The 20,804-nt window shown below is 40.5% G+C and overlaps 1 protein-coding gene across 2 annotated transcripts in view; it reads right to left on the reverse strand.

Annotated features, from left to right (window-relative positions):
- slc8a1b (solute carrier family 8 member 1b) overlaps nucleotides 1-2,669 on the reverse strand; it is a 151,454-nt gene extending 148,785 nt beyond the window's left edge. The window contains exon 1 of one of the 2 annotated variants that reach the window (XM_084020971.1): nucleotides 2,262-2,669. The gene's annotated coding sequence lies outside the window, so the exon portion shown is untranslated. The remainder of the gene's footprint in view (nucleotides 1-2,261) is intronic. The other variant, XM_084020972.1, reaches the window with a different exon arrangement.
- Nucleotides 2,670-20,804: the final 18,135 nt, after the last annotated feature.

The following is a 20,804-nucleotide window of genomic DNA, read 5'->3' on the forward strand; positions in this document are numbered from 1 at the left end:
TCAAATAATGTTTAAAGAAAATATGTTGTGTACTGGTTTTACAACTCTGAAGTGTTTTAGAGGTAGGAATCTGAGTTAAAGTACAAAATTACATAAAGTCAACAGTTAACTGTGCTTAAGAAAACACTGCGGCTCGACCATCGATGGTGGTGGCAAAGGATCTCACATCTGATCTAAAATCAGTTCTCCACGGCACACTTCGTATGATGAGGCAGTGCAGTTTGGGAAACGTATTTCCTGCCTGGAAGTTCGTACCTGCAGAGTTCGTCTCATCATTGGAGGACAACACTTGTTCACGTTCACCTTCGCTGTCGTGCTCCTCACCTGAGTTTCTAGCTGTGGTTTCTCCAACCTTCTTTCTGCAAACTCGTCCTTACCGCCGTTAAACAAACATTGCTTTGCTGTGGGAAATGGGCGTGTACTTTGATGTGCTCGCCAAAAACTGCAGACCGACTGGCTATCAAGTAAATATGTACAAGACTCGTCACCGAACAGAAATGTTGATCGCGATGTTGGAGTGTTTAATCGCCCAGCCCGAATCACATGTGACTACAAAAGATGTCTAGCTCTCTATCATGGTAGACAAGCGACAAATGGAGCCTGATTTTTTTTTTTTTTTAATTAAAATGATTTATCCTTTATTCATGCAGGGAGAATTTAAGATTTACGATAATCTCATGTAAGATGTTTTTGATTACTTTTTATGAAAAAATATGTCCTATCTGTGACATATCATGAATCCCCATTATTTTTCCAGGATAATCGTGACATGACATTTTCATATCGCCCCATGCCTCATTCTAACCTCCAGCAGGATGACACTCAGCCTCCTCTCAGCCATTTACCACTGACTTATTTAATACATGTGACCCGGCGGTTGTCACACTGGAGCAGCTTCATGTCGGCAAAGTTGTGCTCCTCTGTGTGTGTGTGTGTGTGTGTGTGTGTGTGTGTGTGTGTGTGTGTGTGTGTAAGTGTGTGTGTGTGTAAGTGTGTGTCTGTGTGTGTTGTCCCTAACCAGGCCTGATCACTAATCGATCCAAACCCGCTGAGACGCCTAAATCTACAGCATCAGATATGGAAAAAAGCTCAATTTTTATTGGAAAACACATCACTTACAGTATATAAAGCGGAGCGGTTTTATTGTGATGCCTAAAATGCAGCCTCACCGCTGCATCACCACATCATCTTTCTGTCCCATCAATAACCAATTGCACCACCACTGGAAGGTAAAGACAGTAAAGACCTCTTGCTGCGTTTCACTTTTTTCATTGTGGTAGATAAATATTTCATCGTGTCCACGCAGCGGATGAGCTACAGTTCCTCTGTGTCCTCCCCAGAAAGCTGCGACTCAAGTCAGCTGGAAAGAGATTGCCTGCGAAGCCTCGATGGTACCTGCCTGACGTGCCAAGCGCTTCCTCTCAAGGCGACGCGTTTGTAGTGTCACATCAGGAGAATGAAAAGCTGCCTCCTCTAATACGCTACATTGAACTGGAGCTCTGCTGCTGTTCCGATCCCCCCTTGCAGAGCCCGGCAGCCGACACTTCTAATTCAGAAACAACGGCCACTCAACGAGGTTCTGCGCTGATGTGCAAAACAGCACTTGGCGCAAAGGATGGGGACGAGAAGAATTGCGCAAATGTGGCTCTCGAGAAGCTTTTTTTTTAACGCGTCTGGATCATTCGTCCTCTATCACCATCTCTAAAGGGGAAACGTGCTCTGCGCTGCGCATGTTTGTCAGCCAACTTCCACACTGAACGCCTATTTAAAAAAGGGTGCGAACGTGCTCTGCATCCGTAATTATTATTCATCTCGAAAGAAGCGAGGCAGGTCGGACTTAGACGTGTGGGAGGGTGAGGGGGAGCAGGGTGAATGCTTTAAAAAATACAGCCCCTGGAGGCAACGCAAGAATCCGGACCCTAAAGCAGCTTATTGGAAAACAAATTACAAACACCTTCCACCGCACCCGGTTTCGAAATCACCATAAAGCTCCGCGTCACAGAGGTGGAGGAGCGCCGTGGAGAGGAGCGTGGTGCGGGAGGATGAGGTGAGGAAACAGCATCCAGAGCCCTGCCGACGCATGGTGCTTTCAGGTCTCCATGAGGCGACCCTGCCCCCCTTTCCATCCCATTCACTCCACCTCCCTCAAAAAAAAAAAAAAAAAAAAACTTGCTTTCGCCCAGACAATGCGGCGAAAGACCCCCAGCATTCAACACCATCAACATCACTGTCCTCGCTGACAAACTGCACAATGTCCTTACCTTTTCCTTTTATCCGGAGCGTCCACAAGAGAGTCCGGGGTAGAAGCGGGAGCTGTGCCGGTAATAGCAGCGGGACAAGAAGTAAGAGGAGTAGTAGTAGTAGTAGTACTAGAGGTGAGCCAGTAGTGGGGAATGGTAATGGAGACGCAGGGAGCTCTTATACGCCAGCCGACGGCGGCGTATCCACCGACCGAGACGCACAAAAGCGAGGAAGAGGAGTCCGGATTCCCATGCACTGACAGCTCTTTATGTGTTGCTGCTGTTGCTTTTTCCGCTGTCGCCTACTCCTCGTTTCCACGCAGCGCGACCTGTATGATCGGATAACCGGAGCGCCGCTTCATCAGCAAACCCGCATTTGTTGGGACGAGGCGCGCAGCACGGCGGACTTCTTCCTCATTCTTCCCTTGCAGTTCCCCTTCTCGCTACAAGCGCGAGAGGAAGAGAGAGCGAGAGCGAGAGAGAGAGGGAGAGAGTGTGTGTGTGTGTATGTGTGTGTGTGCAGGTCTCTACTTCGTCTGTTCCCTCACACACCGACTGAGGATCAGCGCGCCCTCCTCCTCTTTCTCTTTCTCTCTCTCTCTCTCTCTCTCTCTCTCTCTCTCTCTCTCTCTCTCTCTCTCTCTCTCTCTCTCTCTCTCTCTCCCATGTTCGTGTGTGTCTGTGTATGCGCGCGCGTCTCTCTCTTCTGTCGCTGTGTGTGTCTTTTCACATACATCTCGCCCGTCTCTCTCCCTTCCTTCCTCCCTTCCTTCCTCCCTCACCACCTCTTTCGGGTTAATATCATCGATTCGTCTCATTAAAAAATAAATAGAGTCCAGAAATATGTCACGTCCGTCTCTGGCTGTCACAGTTTATCCATGTCTCTCTTTCAACTTCAAAAAAGCTTCATTGGCATGCCAGGTCACAAAACCACGTTGCCAAAAGTATTACTATTGATAGATGATTTATGCAAATCAATACAGGCTTTAAGACGAGATACACCAGGTAAAACATTTTCATGACAATTTTGAGTTTGCTGTATTTATTTTCCAAAACAATAACATTGTCTTATTTCAGACTAGTGGAAAGAAAGCATTTGTTTTACTATTTAAAACATTTATTTTACTTCAACCAGTCAAATATAACATTTATAACATTTGTAATGCAAAATAATAATTGTCTTTATGTCAACTGGATGAATGCATTCATATATATATATATATATATATATATATATGCATATTTGTCTACGTAATTAGGAGCCTACTTTTTACTTTTGGTGTCAGGTATGATACTTCTATACATTATTTACTTAAAGCAACATTTAGAACATTTACTTGTAACATAGTACTTCTATACTCTGGTATAAGTACTTTTACTTCTGAGTAATTCCTTCATCTCTGTAACATTCAAAGTGTTGAATTAAACTATGACACGTTTATTTTAATATATTTCCGTCTGTAGGTTCTACTACATTCACCAAAAGTTACTATAAAAAAAATCGAATTTGCATATTTAAAGACTATATTAGAAAAGCTGTAATACAGACAATAATGATCTTAATGTCAGTAATCAACTTTAGAAGTTTCATGGTGAAATCTATTAGTTGAATATTGTACCTGTAGTGTCTTCACTACATGTATGTAAACTTACAATTCATATTGATTGATTGATTGATTGAAATTTTATTTCGAACATGAAAAAAAAAAAAAAAAAAAAAAAAATTGTCACAGAAAATAACAGAAATAGAAATAGAAAGCATAATTAGATACATGAATGACAAACATTTGCTGAAAAGAAAAGCATGTTCGAAATGGAGTGGGAAGAAGTTTGCACTTATCTAATCCCACCCCTTTTCCATCCCTCATTTTAGTTAAGCTTCCTTAGTCATAATAATTATTAATAATATTTATTTATTTATATTTAATATTAATATGTATTATTACTTATTATATATATATATATATATATATATATTCTTAATGTATCCAAAATATAATATAATATATATACTTTATGTAAATAAAATGTATTACTTATATGTTCATATCAAATATATACTATAATAATAACTGTAGTATAATATATATAATATAGTATAGTATATATAATAACTGTAATACTTTCCTAAAAAATAAATACAAAAAACAGATACAAAATTAATAAATAACAAACTAATAAATAAACAATTAACACCCAATGATCATCAAACACCCTCATCCCTGTACCTTTCGAGAATCATTTCCTTTAACCTCTTTTTAAATACTTTTATGTTTGGACATTGCTTGAGCTCTTCTTTCAAACTATTCCATAGTTTTACACCACAGACAGAAATACAAAAACGTTTTCTGGTTGTACGCACCTTTCGCAATTTAAATTTAAACAGTCCCCGTAAGAAATAACTCCCTTCTCTTTGGGTGAACATTCCTTGAATCTTTGCTGGTAGTTTGTTATTTTTTGCTTTAAACATTAATTGTGCTGTTTGAAATTCAACCAGATCTGTCAATTTGAGTATTTCTGACTGTATGAATAATGAGTTTGTATGATCCCTATAACCAGCATTGAAAATGGTCCGTATAGCTCTTTTCTGCAGAATAAACAGTGAATGTAATGTACTTTTGTAATTATTGCCCCAAACCTCTACACAGTAACTTAAATAAGGTGAAACCAGTGAACAATAGAGAATGTGTAGTGATTTAAGATCCAGAACCTGTTTAGCTTTATATAATACTGCAATGCTTCTCGACACCTTGGAGTGTATATGTTTTATGTGCGATTTCCAGTTTAGTTTTTCATCAATTGTTACCCCGAGGAATTTTATTTGACTAACTCTTTCAATGTCTACCCCATCAATCCGTATCTTTATTTGTTCATTTATTCTGCAGTTTCCAAATAACATTCATTTTGTTTTGCATAAGTTTAAAGATAATTTATTAATATTGAACCATCATTTTAATTTGCTCATTTCTAAATTGATCACCTCTACTAATTGATATAAATCATCACCAGAAACAAATATGTTTGTATCGTCAGCAAACAAAACAAGCTTCAACATTTTTGATACATTACATAAGTCATTTATGTAAAGAATGAAACATTTTGGGCCCAGCACTGACCCCTGGGGAACACCACAAGCAATGTCCAAACACATAGAGGAACAATCACCAAGTGTCACAAATTGTTGCCTGTCACTCAAGTAGCTCCTCACCCAGTTGCCCACTATACCCCTGATGCCATAACGTTCCAGTTTTATTATTAATATATCATGATTTATTGCGTCAAAGGCTTTTTTTAGATCTATGAATATCCCTACTGATTGTTGATATTGGTCTATAGAATTTGTGATTTCTTCAACTGAGTCTAGTAAAGCCATTGATGTAGATCTATTTGCTCTGAATCCGTATTGATTTTCACTAAGCAGTTTGTGCTTATCTATGAAATTATCCAGTCGATTATTGAAGCTTTTCAAGAATTTTGGAGAATTGTGGCAATAATGAGACTGGTCTGTAATTTGTGAATTGGTGTTTGTTCCCAGATTTGTAAAGAGGTATGACTTTTGCTATTTTCATTTTTTTGGAAATGTACCAGTTTGGAATGATAAGTTACAGATGTATGTGAATGGTTTTGTTATTCCCTCAATCACTTTTTTTACCACAGTCATATCAATGTCATCACAATCATTAGACTTTTTGCCCTTACAACTCAAAACAATATCAACAATTTCCCTTTCTTCCACTGCTGTGAGAAACATAGAGTACTTATTTCTATTTATTAATTTTTCCATTTTTTGCTCGGATGTCCCTTGATCAGGAATTGTTCTTGCTAGGTCAGGACCAATATTCACAAAAAAATGGTTAAAGCAGTTGGCCACAACATCCATATTGTACTCCTCCTTTTCATTAACCAAAAAGTACTTAGGATAATTTCTGAGTCCAGAACCATTTTTTATAACACTGTTCAGTATGTTCCATATTCATTAAAGTTCTCTCCTGTTGGACCAATCAGAGCAGAGTTGAATGACGCAGTCTGACACTTCGGGGACAGGGGATGTAACTAGAAACATCAGGATCAATAACAAGATCAGTAGCTCCTGGACTCTGGAGAAGCAGACATGATTAGGATAATTGGGCCAGAAACTGAAGAGAAGCCACGGGGCTGAACTCTGAGGGGTTAGATCCTGGAGGATGGGTTTTGGAGGGGCGACCAAAGGGTAAAGGCTGCTCATGCTAAGACATTAGGGTTGTCATGACACCAGAATTTCAAACTCGAAATACCCAGGAAAATACTCAATACATTGACGTTATTATGTTATCATTAGCCATAACCGCTAGCTTAATGATAACAGACTTTACTGTTTCATACTTATTGAAACGGGAGCTTTACTGACTCTCAAAATCAATCAACCCAACTGTCACATCGCCCCAGCTGAGTGTTTCCCTCTTATTTTGTCAGTTTCTGTCCTGTGCTTTATGTATTTTATTTTGTTACTCACTTTGTTGTCTCTGCTCTATGTCCCTCACCTCCCGTTCCTGTGTCCTTCCCTCCTGTGTGATTACCTGCCCCGCCCTGATGTGTTTCACCTGTGTCTCATTGTCTCACCTTCCTGTGTGCTTAAGTAGTTTGTTTCCTTCACCTTCTGTGTCAGTTCGTACTAGTTTGTCTAGTGTACCAGCGTTTATTCTTTGTGTCCTTGTGTATCGTTTTTTGGTTACTGGATCTTTGCCTGTTTTCTCGGACTCTGCCTCTGCTTTACCCTTTGGACTTGTTTGCTTATCTGGACTGCTTACCCATGTACCGAACCCTTTTTGGAATAAACATTTTATCTGTGTCCTGCATTTGGTCCCCTTCTGTACGTTCCGTAACAGCCACCACTTTAGCTTTGTTAGTGTATCGGCTTGTTGACGTCCTAAGCCTTTCCCTGGTCGTTTGCATTGTATGCTCAATACTTCCAAGTGGCACTTTAGTTTTTTTTAATTTTCTGCTAAGATTGGTAGCAAAGGCCCTGCAGCAACAGTATTTGTCATGTTCAGCCAGCTCAGAGTTGTTGAACATATGTGAACCAGCGTTCCTGTGTTCAGCTGCTGGAGAGGGATGGCTATGGCTGTTTGCAGCGCTGCTAGAGGAAGTTATGAGTGAACTGGAGGACGAGAACACAGCACTGTTGGTATCGATATTTTTACAAATTAGTATCCAATGCAATACAAATTTTTAGTAATGAATATTTTCTGAGTATCAGTTTTTTTGACAACCCTAAGACACTGAATGGGGGCGAAGATTTGAGGGAGACTGGATGAAGATACTGACATGGTTTATGCGTCAAACTGGAGATGAAGCCGAGAAAAGGCAGGCTGGGGGGATGCAGGGTGCAGAAACGGCATCCAGTCGAAAAACAATCTATTGGTTTCATATAGCCTTCAGGGACACATTGTTCACTTTTTTGTGTCACTAAGCACAAAAACAATGCTAATGGAAAGTCAATGAGGATCCTCTTTCGTGGTGCACATATGAAGTAAAAGCATCCAGTTTACTACGGAACGTCCAGAGTTAGTAACGTAGTATTAAATATTGAGAAAGACTACTTATGGTTGGCAGGTGGGAGGGGGATGAGAGCGACAACACAGGACGTTCAACCCTGAGACAAGTGTTGGACACAGCATGTCCCATAGTAGTGTTTTGAAGTGACATGGCCGTTTTGTTGTCAAAAAATAACTGTAGATAGTTATTTTAAGCCCAACTATGATGTTTTTCCTAAACCTAACTAAGGTGTTTTGTTGCCTAAACCTAATATTCATTTAATAGTAATTCATATTAATAATAATTCATCCCAACTGACAGAAAAATAAGTCATGCCAAGTTATACAAACAGAAATTGACAATTCATGTCACTCATGAAACTGGTAGATTAACATTTGTGACACAAATTGCCTTGAGGTTGTGTTGAATCGTGGCAGACTTTGCTGACAAGGATACTGGAGCAAAATTTAAATGGCCAATAGATTAAAACTGGATGGCCTGGTAAAGTCTCAAGCAGTGATACAGAAAAGACAAGCTTTCGAAAAGACATAAGCCAAGAGGCAGAAACAGATTGAGGCTCAGACGGACAGAAGTTGAGCCAGAGAAGCAAAAACAGATGCAAGTTCAGGCAGAGAAGCAGAGACAGAGAGGTCGAAGCTGGGAACTAATTCATTGGGCAGCAGAAGGATGGGAGACGGAGGGAAGGTAAGCTTGCTGTCAGGAGGGCGGGAGGTAAGCACTGTAAAGGAAACAGGAGGGGAGTGGAGCAGCTGATGAGGAAGTTGCTCAATGGAGTGTTACACTGGTTCCCTCCACAAAAAGATAATTGGGATTGGGATGCAGTGTGCAGGCATTTTTGTTTTATTCGCTTATTTTACATTACATTCTTGTATATTTCATATTTGTTATGGTATTCAATATGCCCCCCCATAAGGCATTCGATTCATATTATTTCATGACTGCATCGATATACTGTTAAGTTAATATAATTAATAGATATATGATGGTAACAAATGTCCAAAGTATTTAAAGCAATGGATTTACCTTTAAAAAAATCCAAACACTGTTATTCAACAAATAATTATGGTTATTATTTCAACAATTGTTACTTTTAGATCATATCAAGTGTACTATGAGTTTTTACGTGAAAATTTGGTCACAAGATGGAATCGTTTACGTGTTGACGTTTAATTGTGTCACCGCTTGTTAGCAACTGACTTTCTAAAGGCATGTAAGCTTGAAAATTACCAGCGGGGTATGTACTGATCTATTACATGTTGTAACCATTAAAATCTCCTGAGCTTGTTTTAGAGATGATGTACAGGCATCTAACCTGCAGCGATCCATGAGGTTAGAGAGGTGGATCTACCAAACAGAGAAGCAGCAGAGGGGGATGCATCATGGACCTGCTGAGGGCCCTAGAAACCACAAGAAACACTCTTGGTCCTATAAGGGCCATTAGTTAATATTGTCTGGTTCAGACAACACTCCAGCTGATTTGCTAAAGGCTTGGCAGGCTGATGATGGATTCTGGCACATGAGGGTTTCAGGGACCAGACAACAGGATGACAGTGGCTGCCAGGATGTAGGCAAAAAGATGAGGGAACAAACAGCTTAATTATTTACTAAAGGCTTTTTTCTTGTGTAGGTGTTTAGTTTAGTTTAGTAAAAGGTCTCCAAAGCTGTTAATCCACAAGTCCACGGAGAAAAGATCTCTGATGTTGTTATCTGAAATCTCCTGGAGCCACTTTCCAAGTTTGGGGGTTACAGCAAAGAGTGCTCTGATCACCACTGATACCACTGATGCATTTACTCTCCACACATCTTTTCTAACCCCTCTTTCATTGATTGGTCTTTTTCAAGCTTCTCGTGTTCTATCTCCTGATGTTACTGTCTCTTGGGATAGTCCATCTATCACTACTGCTATCTTCTGTTGTTGGTCCACCAACACAACGGTGGTTAGCCATCACCAGTTTATCATTCTGAATCCGGAAGTCCCATAGGATTTTAGCTTGGCCATTCTCAACCACCTTTGGAAGTATCTTCCATTAAAACCCTCCATGCATGGTGTGGAGCTTTCTTGTTATGATATCAGTGGTGTTGATCTCTTCCTTTGGCCAGGTTATTTTACCAGCAGGGTATCTGATGACCAGCAGTGCAAGGCTCTGATATTGTTTTTAACCGTTCAGTTGACTTTTCAGGAGTTGCCTGACTCTGTTTAGGTATTTGGCTGTGGCTGATTTTCTTGCGGCCTCTTCATGGTTTCCATTTGCTTGCAGGACTCCAAAGTATTTGTAGCTGTCCTAGACATCTGCTATGTTGCCTTCTGGTAATTCAACCCCTTCAGTGGTGATCCTCTTGCCTATCTTGGATAGCATCCAAACACACTTTCCTAGCCCGAATGACCTCCCGATGTTTTTGCTATAGATCCTGGTGATGTGGATCAGTGAGTTGATATCACGCTCCCTAGAATACAGCTTTATACCATTCATGTAGAGGAGGTGGCTGATGGTTACTCCACTTCTGAATAGGTATCCATAGTGTTAGTGATGATCCTGCTGACGCCGTTCAAGCCTCTGCAGAACAGCAGCGGGTACAGAGCATCTCCTTGGTATTGGCCTCAAGAGTGGTCTTCCACTGCCCCATTGAGTTCTTGATGAAGGCTAGTCATTGGCTTTCTTGTAATCAATTGAGGCTGTGCACAACAATATTCCAATGTCCCTAGCTCAGTGACATTGGACACTACATTGAGCTACATTGACCTAGTAGACTCTCATATTCCTTTCACTCATGTCTGAGGTAGGCAAAAAGCATCAAGGATATTGGCTCAGTCTGCCCTGGGGCCTATAGGCACACATCGCACAGAGAGACAGACAGACAGAAAGACATGGATGGATGGATGGATGGATGGATGGAGGATGGATGGATGGATGGATGGATGGATGGATGGATGGATGGATAGATAGATAGATAGATAGATAGATAGATAGATAGATAGATAGATAGATAGATAGATAGATAGATAGATAGATAGATGAAAGAAGATGACTCATGGTGGTAAAAGCTTCAGCCCATTCATTTATAATTGAGAGGCACAGCACCCCAGGGTGCCAGCCATTCGCATACTTGTCAATCAAACTGTCCTGCTAGCACGACAGGAGCTCAGCAAGTGCTTTGCAGATGATATATGAGATAAATGCATGTATGGATTTAAAATGAATGGAGTGATGAGCATACACAGCAAGTCAAATACATTTGAAACAAAAGGAAAAATGCACTCATAAACACTGAAATACTTTAATGTATTTTCTTGTGTCAAGCTCCATATACATACACATTTATATAGCCTCTCCTAATTCAATCACATATTTTTAGTAAAGGTTTTGCAAGGAAATGTCATGAAGTCCGTTTGTTTATTAAGAGGACATTTTTGTATTGTAATAAGTATCATGGGTTGGATTAAGACATGGTATTTTCAGTGCTTCAGGGTGAATTCCCCTACTACTGGGTATTATTGGAGCACCCTCCTCTCATCCCTGCAGGGATACATTTTATTAGACTGTCACCATGATTATGATAATCGCACACTGCTGTTTTCAAATAGGATCATTTACATTTTAGTATAATTTGGATTTGGCAGTGTAAAATATGGGAAAGACCTGCTAAAGATGGGAATTTGTCATGAGGTAACAACACACACAAACACACACACACACACACACACACACACACACTCACACACACACACACACACACACACACACACACACACACACACACACACACACACACACACCCGCTATATTACCATCACACTGGTGCACACTGATAAAAAGCCAGAGGGGAAATATTCCGCAGTGTTGAGATGTTGTCCTCCAGGAGCAGCCTCCAGGTCAGAATAAACCTCATTGCTGTGATTCGTCTGGACACCTACAGCTGAGGTAAAAAGCCACTAATGCACTTCTTGTTACTCATGCTAAAGTTTGACAGTATGGGCAGCTACTACATAACAAGTTACATAAAGTGTTTAAAAGTGGACAGTTGCAGCTAATTTACAACCACATCAAAAATACATCACACTATACGACATCAGGTTAGTGCTCGTGTTTGTAGTTCACAGGAAGGAAGTACTGTTGTTTTTCTTTCTTGTATTATGGCTTTTAAGAATCTCTCCTGTTTAAAATATGCACGTGTTTATTTTTCTATCTCTCAGGACATGGAACACTTGACATATTGCTGTAATTTCTTGTTGATTATGAATTGCTTTAAGCTGACCCAATCTCATGACAGGTCGTAAACTAGATACAAAATGCAATCTATTGGTTTCATGTTAAGGGACATTTTTATCCCCATGTTGCTCAGCATGACAATGCCAATGGAAAGATAATTAAGACCATTTTTCACCTTGGACAAACAAATTAAACACATGGGGAGGTGGATTGGGCCAACACATGCAGAAACCTCTGGTTCTGAAGAGTGAACGCTGATGTACCTTAAACTTGAACATTGTAAATATGAGTTTATGGTGTCAATGTCTAGTTTCAAGTCTTATTCAATACAGCGTGATGTTCATTTCATACATGATGGTTAATTTAGAGTCAAATAGACCATAAAGCAGGGCATGCTTTAAGGCAGGGCTACCTTATGATTGACAGTTTGCTACCATGGTCTTGCTACCGTCGCTACCACACTACCAATCAAATTTGCTACTAAGATTACTTTAAAGAATATTGACATGAAACCCACATAGCAGTGACATTTGGCCCAGATTTGGCATGAAGCTGGCACAGGTGGCATTCAGTCGGCACTGGCATAAGGCATGTGAACCAAACATGGCCCAAGTGTGGCAAAGGTGGCACTGTCTTGACTCTGGCAGACAAGATATGGGCCAGTTGTTGAGTGTAGTATTCGGCCCACATATCAAATCAGAACGCTGGGCCACATAATGTGAGGGTGGACTCAACCACCCTTAAAATGAAGTTTGAGATATTTTTGAGTGAGTTGTTGTTTAACCCTCAGGTGTCTGGGGTATAATTGGCCGTTTTTTAACTATTTTGATTTTGATTGATTTTTGATTGACTATTAAGGGACAGTGTGTGTCAGTTTATATAATTTATTAGGTAAATTCAATACCCTCATTCATAAATATGTCCTCATAAGTGTATAATTACCTCTACAAATTATCTGATCGAAGCGAATAATTTCTTATCTGCATTTACATGGACGAGTACGTCCTCAGGAGGCTTCAATGTAATTCCGCCATTTTGAAGACTATAACCGCAGAAGAGGGACATAAACGCCTAAACGTGATTCTGTTCAGAGGGGCTCCCCCCCGGGGCGGACAGCCGCATTTACCAACTTTTTCATCCATCCGTGGTGTATGGATCTCGGATACGTGCGTGCGCACGTCCCGCTATTCTCCCTGGAGCTCAGATAGAGGGACTTTTGCAGGCCTTTTTCTTCCGTCTGTGGCGCACGGATCTCGGGTACGGGCGCGCCCACGTCCCGCTGTTCCCCCTGGAGCTCCTGGAGAGCAACTTTTACGGACTTTTCATCTGCCCATGATGCATTAATTCCGGGATCCCTGGCATTTGTTTGTGTTTGTTGTGTGTCTAGTTGCTAGCTGATGCTGAAATATCAACCCCATCACCAGAAAAAATACCTGGTGAAGCGGTATTGGATGACATGTTGTCATAGCTTCTTGGTACATGATGGCTACCGTGCTTGCAATAAAGTGAGCACTATTCGCCTGAATGTAAAATACAATTTCACCACTAGATGGGAGTAATTGCTACACACTGTCTCTTTAAATTATGGAAGCTAACATTGTCAACAGCTTCACACCAGAAGCCAAACGGATAAAAAAAATGCAGAACTCCAGGCTTTAAAACGGTAGTCCACAAACCATTGGGTGAAGTCACCTACTTATATCTATGGTCCAACAACACAGGACTTTCAACCACGGGACCAGTATGGACACTGCATTGTTGTGAAGTGAGGGGTGCGTGACAGTTTTTAAGGCTAACAGTATATAACTCTTTTAAGCCCAGCCATGATGTTGTCATGTCCAAGAAGAAACATTACGTTATGTTTAGTTTTGTCTGTTTCATGACTTCCTGTTTTATTTTGAAATCTAACCCCCTCTTGTTTCACATAACTTACTCCTTCCCCTTGTCTGATTGTCTGCCCCACCCTGATTGTTTCCAACTGTTTCCCATTACCTTGTGTGTGTGTGTGAATATATTTTGTGTTTCCCTTTGTCCTGTGCCAGTTCGTTTTGTCTTGATGTCAGAGAACCACGCCAGCCACGTTAGCCCAAGTCAGGTTTTGAAATCTGTGTTACGTTTTTTGGCTTGCTTAGCATTATTTCAATACTTTCTCTTTGCCTTTGTCCTGAATCTTTGTTGTTTCCCTCGAAAGACACATTTTTTTTTTGTTCTCCAGTTTTTTCTCTCGGTGAATGATTTTCCTTTGCTTCTTTTTTATTCAAATATTGTTCATTTGTACTTTGTCTCGGAGTCGTGCATTTGGGTTCAAGTCCTAGTTCAGTTGTGTCAGATGTTTTCACGTAAACCTTAGTTGGAAAATAAAAATGGACAATTTGTGTCGCTCAGCATGAAACCAATAGATTAAATGCCTTGGCTAATTCACATACTGCTGTGAGACTGTATTGTTTAAGCTGATTGTGTGAAAAAATACCCCCATACCTAAGTAGTGTGTAAAGTGTGGCAAACAATCCAGAGTCCTTCCATAAACACTGTGACACTCTAAAGAAGGTCTGTCTGGGCAATGGTTTGCAATTTGATCCAAAATGTGTTCAGATCTGCCAAGCACTTTGAGCTGTTGGCATTCCAACACCTAAGCAACGCAGCCAATCACTGTGCAAAGTCAGCATGACTTTGTAAAGTTACACAAATTGAGGGCAGTGGCCCTCTCTACTGCAGCCAACTGTGTCAGGTATTGGCAATTTTCTTTATGCTATAAATGCTGTTTTCACATTAAGCCCCTGAAGAAATGTATTTACTTCTATATATTTACATATACATTTAAAGATGATTGCATCCAAATTCAGCTTGCAAATATCAATGCTGCTTGCCAATCGGTCTGTCCCTCTATTGGTCACTTCTAGTTATTTTATCGAGTGCATCTGCAAACCTGTTTGACATGTAAATGTATGCATACACCATGACTTTTGAGTCTCTTCATAATTTATAAAAACACACATTTGACAGAAATTCAAACACATTTGCAGAATGAGCAATCTTCTCTTAAATGAAAGTGAAATGTTTTTTTTTTCTTCAGTTTTTTTAGAGATCTGTCTTGGTTTTGTGTTTTAATTTTCCAAAAGTGAAGCAAAGAGGAAGATATTTGTAAGTGAATATAAATATCGTATCTATATCCAATCAGCTCTTGTTCATTTAGAGCTGTCTTTGCCATGTGTCGATACTAGAGTTACCAGTTACAGTCGATGGAGCTGAATGAGCACGTATTGATAGATAAATACATCTGCTGCATAGATATGTCATGTGATCTCCATGCACGGTACACACACACGCACACACACACTCACCCTTAAGGTGTGACACAATTTATTAGCGCACCACAATTACATACAAAGTCAATGCAAAGACGCGTCCAGCCAATTTAGTTTTTAGCCACACTGTGCACAGCCCGTTGCGTCTGCTATATGAGACATTGCTGACTGATTGACTGTCAGTTGTTTCTAGAGCGACTACACAGTGCTTGTGATTCGGCCAGTGATTCCCTTTCAGTAAACTAAAATGGAAAACCCAGGATTACTTTTGCTGCCTATCGTTGGTTCTGCTTTGCAGGCAAAGATTTCCGGTCTGTACATGATTGATAGTGTACTAAGTGAAACTGATTATGTAATCCAAATCCCTGACCGTAAGAAGAAAATGTGTGTGTGTCAAATCAACATGCTTAAAAAGTATGTTGAATGTGAAATTGGAATGTTTTGTACTCTGTTGTTGCCCAGGTGACCTCTTTGTCTGTTGCAGAGCAACCATACAGCGTCGGCGATGATGGGCAGGATGAAAAGGCGCTGCGCTTTCTTTTGTGCATGCCTCCGTACTCTGAGATATTGTCAAACTTGGATGGATATCTGGAGCATCTTCCTGTTTTCGCCAGGTCTGATATTAATGATCTCATAAAAAATGATTCGACCCTGTTAAGTGATATTCCCACCCAAACTAACATACGATATCGATGTGGAAAATCACAAACCCATAAAGCAAAACGTCCCTTTAAGCTCAGCACGGGCGTGGTGGAGGATGAACACGGCATCATCACCCAATCGGTTACTTCTCTGAAAAAAAACATCACTTACATTACAGCACCACCGAGAAAGAGGCTTTGGCTCTCTTATTAGCTATGCAACAGTTTGAGGTGTATTTAGGGTCCAGCTCTCTGCCATCAGTCGTGTTTTTGACTCGGATGCAGAACAGTAACCAGCAACTTTTTTGCTGGTCTTGGTTGCTCCAATTTGTCAATATTGATATCCACCAGTAGAAGGGGCTCGAAAATGTCATGGCGGATGCTTTATCTCGATCACATTTACCTTTGTGGTAAATGTTACATTTTTAGGTGAGGGATGGTATGTGCCTTGGTCATTTGTCATAATGTTTGTTAGTGTGTGTGTGTGTGTGTGTGTGTGTGTGAGCGATCATCCCTCACTCTCCGTCCCTTCAGCATGAGTGTCTGTGTGAGTACTGCACAGGTGCAGCCGGTTGATTGGCTCACTCGGATTGTTTGCTGCAACAGGATTAGTTGGAGGGCAGACGGCAGCCTTTTTAAATCTGCAGCTGACAGCACTTCTCTCTCTCTCTCTCTGCTCATCCAGACTGCTGCTCCAAACAAATTGCCAGTCATTGCTCGTATGATATAAGCCGAGTCTTAGAGCAGACCAAATCGCTGATACTGAAGGAGGGGGTTAGACTTCCACAGCGCACGTGGAGATAGCTTAGCCTATTTTTTTTGTGTAGCTAGCTGATTAGCCTATTGTGCTAGCTGAATATAAAGATTATTCATCATATGTTACAGCCTAATATAATAAAAAAAAACACAAACAGTAGATTCACAGTATTTGCCCATGAATGTATTTACTTAGTAGTTTGTCGTTGGAGACAGTGGGGCTTGCGTTTCACAGATTTCTATGCTCTGGGTGATACTGACTCAAGTCACTCGTGAAAGTACTTAAAAGTCACACTTTTAAGTACTTACGCCGGGTTCACACTTTTAAGTACTCCTTACCTTATTTGGATATCTCTAGACCGTCCCATCTATGAGATGTTGCTGTGCTGTCCTTTCTGATCTATTAAGGTTATAAGTGTATTATACATGGTGACATGGAGTAAAGATCGTTCCACTAAGTTAAGGAACAAAACTTTCTATATTTGGCCAATGTGGTCGTTTATTTTCTGGAACTTCAAAATGAACACACATATTCTACATATTCCACATACACATATTATAAAGCTGGTCGATCAAGTTGTTTATTTTAGTTTTCTTCGGAATGGTTAGCCTCTTGACTATGGTCTCCATCATAAGGACGAAATCTGCATCTTCTATAGTGCAGACAGGTACAGCAGTGAAAGATGGTAGTAGATCGTCTTTTCTTGAACACTTTGTTCCAGCGAGTCAGTTTTATATTTTGTTATTGAGGCAAACACTACTGGGATCGATGATTGCACCCCCACATTTTTTGCACGAGCTTGCTGTTTAGGACTACTCGTCTCTGGGATCTAGGTGAGGTAAAATCAAAAGATGCATTTACTCCCTATGCAGACCTCCTTAAAGGCTTACAGACGAATTCAAATTAATTAAATGTAGGCTAATCCCTTTAAGATATTGCTTGCTAATAGTATTATCATTAACATGTAATAAGATATCAAGTATAGATTCAAATTATGTGATTACACAATACAGCTAGCCTGTTATATGTGTTCTTCCCACCTAACTTGAAGCCACAGGGCATCAGGGAGGGGATTCATTTTGACAGACAGACAGACTAGATGCACAATTAAGGGAAAATGTTTGAATTTGAATGTCCAATAGCCACCACTAACATTTTAGTCCTGTCTCGTCTCGTCAACGAAAAGGAAACTTAGATTTCGTTGTAGTTTTTATTATCAAAGATCTATTTTTGGCTCGTCAACTCTTCTTAGTCATGGAAAAAAGGTTGTTGACGAACATTTTTTGTCATATTCTTCGTTAATGAACTTAACACTGCTAATGACTGGAGCAAAGTTTGAGCCAATGGCTCAGAAGGAAGGGGGGTTCCTGATTTGTTTGAATTACTAGCCAAAGGAAAGTTGACCGAAAAATGATTTTGGTAACGCCGGCATCACACCGGCCGCGGAAGCGCCGCGAATAGACGCGTAGCGGAGCCTGCTTCCTTTCGGCGCCCCTGTTAAGCGATAGTGTAGTTCACACCAGACGCGGAGCGCCGCGAATAGGCGCGGCCGGTGTGAACCTGGCGTAAGGCTGTTGGTAAAGTTCACGTGCAGCGTGTGATGCCAAAGTTTAAGCTGTCTACGAGTTTACAGTTCCCTCCCCAAAAAAGCAACTACGTTTTCTGGGTTGAGTCGACTATTATCGATGTGTCTTCCAAAATTAATTTGGTCTGCCTTCTGTAATGTTAAAGCTTTGTTGTGCTCGGCTCCTGTTTAGTGAGCTTCCTGACTGGATCAACCCTTCAAGCTTAATGTTGACAAAGCTGACAAGCTGACAAACAAGACATTGAACTCCCTGTAAGTTTCCTCTCCAAGAAATGTAACTCCTACCAGCTGAACTACTCAGTGGTAGAGAAAGAAGCGCAGGAATTAATGTTGGCTTTATAAGGACTGCCAATTGTTGTATTGACTGTCCATAACACAAACACTTTCCCAAACTCTATGCAAAACCTAAACAAGAGCTGGGCTCTATTTCCAGCCCTATAACTTGGATATTCCATACATTCAGGGGTATGATAACATCATGGCGGACGCCCTGTCCCGTGCACCTTTGTAAACCTACAAACCTTGGCACCTCTTTTCCTCTGTAGTCCCTGTTTGCCTTGCCTTTATTCACTCCGAGGCGCTAAGACTGCTGAGGATGTAGATGCAAAGTCTGCAGAGGGCAGGGATTCCAAGCTTTTCAAAGATGTGTTGATAAAAGGGGATGGGTTTTGGTAAAGTACAAATTATGTGCTTCTCTCTTGCTGGAACCCTGCTTTTGAATCGAGCTGCTTCCATTCATAATGTGCTCAAAACTGGCAGGATGTTAATTGGCCATGACTGTGTGTGCCTCAGGTATTATGACAGATTTGAGTTGCGATACATAAATAGTCAACGTATGCATAAATAGTCTTGATTGATTAGGCGCAAAAATATAAGGAAGTTACACTCACAATGATTTAGATCTTAATCTTCAAAGCTCAATGGTTTATCACAAAATAGTCCAGGTTTTCCAAAAAAGACAATGTTCCTACTAAACCGGTAACAATGTTAATTCCTATTTACATTCTGCCCTCAAAATAAAATAAATCATATATAATATAATACCACCTTCTTGAAAAGGTCACTGGTACGATATTCATGTACTGTATATGCCAAAACCTGTCCTTTACAAGTGTGTTTCTGCTCTGCAAACGATTGGCTCGTTGGTCTGTGTTAAACAAACAGTACAGTATAGTACAAACTGGCCATAAACAGTACACATTCCTAATGAGGTGTATAGATTTCCAAAGAATGCTCCTAATACCTGAATAATAATGAAATATCCCACTCGTCTTATCCAAAAATGTTCCATTGTGAACAAGGCCTAATGCAGAATACCACGGAATATGTTTACATGACCCATATAACATTTCAGAATACTTATGGAATGCCCGTGAATACTTTTTGCGGCAAGTTGAAATATTTTTTAACTCCATAGAGAAATTCACTTGACGCTATGTCACAAGAGCCGATTAGCATTGAGATCCTGACGTTGCTGAATCCAAAATGGAGACAAAATGTTGCATCCATCTGTGGTCACACAGAGCTCTACGATTGTACCTCATAATAGTGCAGGGACTGAACGCCACTATGTGTAGAAACCAGAGACGGTCCATGGTACAAACAACAAGGAAGAGATTATTTTAAGTGTTGATGGAGGAGCTACAGTGCATAGTGATTGTTTTGCAGACAGCTCTAACAAACCATGACTTCAGACATTTAACAAATCATCAGCATTATCATCCATTTTATCAGTTTAATGCAATGCAATGGTTACAAACAATATGGTAGAATTTCTAAATAAATCCAAATCTGGTTTCTAGTAAAGACACTGTTGGGTAGGTCACTGGTTGACATGAGCAGATATAACTGTGGTTGACTTCTGCTCCTGTCATGGTGCTGGTCGATTGGTTCAGGACAGCTGCAAAACACTTAAACAAGCTCCAGTTGCACAACACTAAAAACATAAAAAGGAAAAAGGCCAAACTGTAAAAAGAAAAAAAAAATGAGCATCTTTACTGAAAGGTTGGTGAGGTTCCTGCAGGGCACCGATGACCAGACTGCTCAACTGGATTAGTCTGAAATGTCAGGCGATGAAAGCCATAACAGAGGGGAGAGTATCAGACATCAGCTGTGAGGAGAGACCAGCCTGCAGCCTGCTGTGTCCTTAAATACTGACAGAGACCACACACACATCACATGTGAACATATCTACAGTAAATAAAGTCATCCTCCCTTCTTCAAGGCAGAGAATCAGAGGAAACCTGCTGAGAAATGCAGTTAGTCAGCAGACATCCAACTGTGTATCTTAACCATGACGTGAATATTTCTATAAGCATATTAGTGATGTATGACGGCGGACTTCTATAGACTTTGGACTGTTAGTCACTTAGGCTCATCAACACTGTGTTGTTTCACACAACATGAACCTTCTGATGATTTAACATTTAATGAGTGTATTCAACCTCAGGGAGAAGACAATTGGGGATGTAGCAGGAGCAGATTTGGTTATCAACAGTTAATTATTAATGTCAATCTGTTTATCGATATTAAT

The sequence above is a fragment of the Eutrigla gurnardus genome (genome assembly GCF_963514095.1).
Source record: "Eutrigla gurnardus genome assembly, chromosome: 11".
Classification (NCBI taxonomy): Eukaryota; Metazoa; Chordata; class Actinopteri; order Perciformes; family Triglidae; genus Eutrigla; species Eutrigla gurnardus.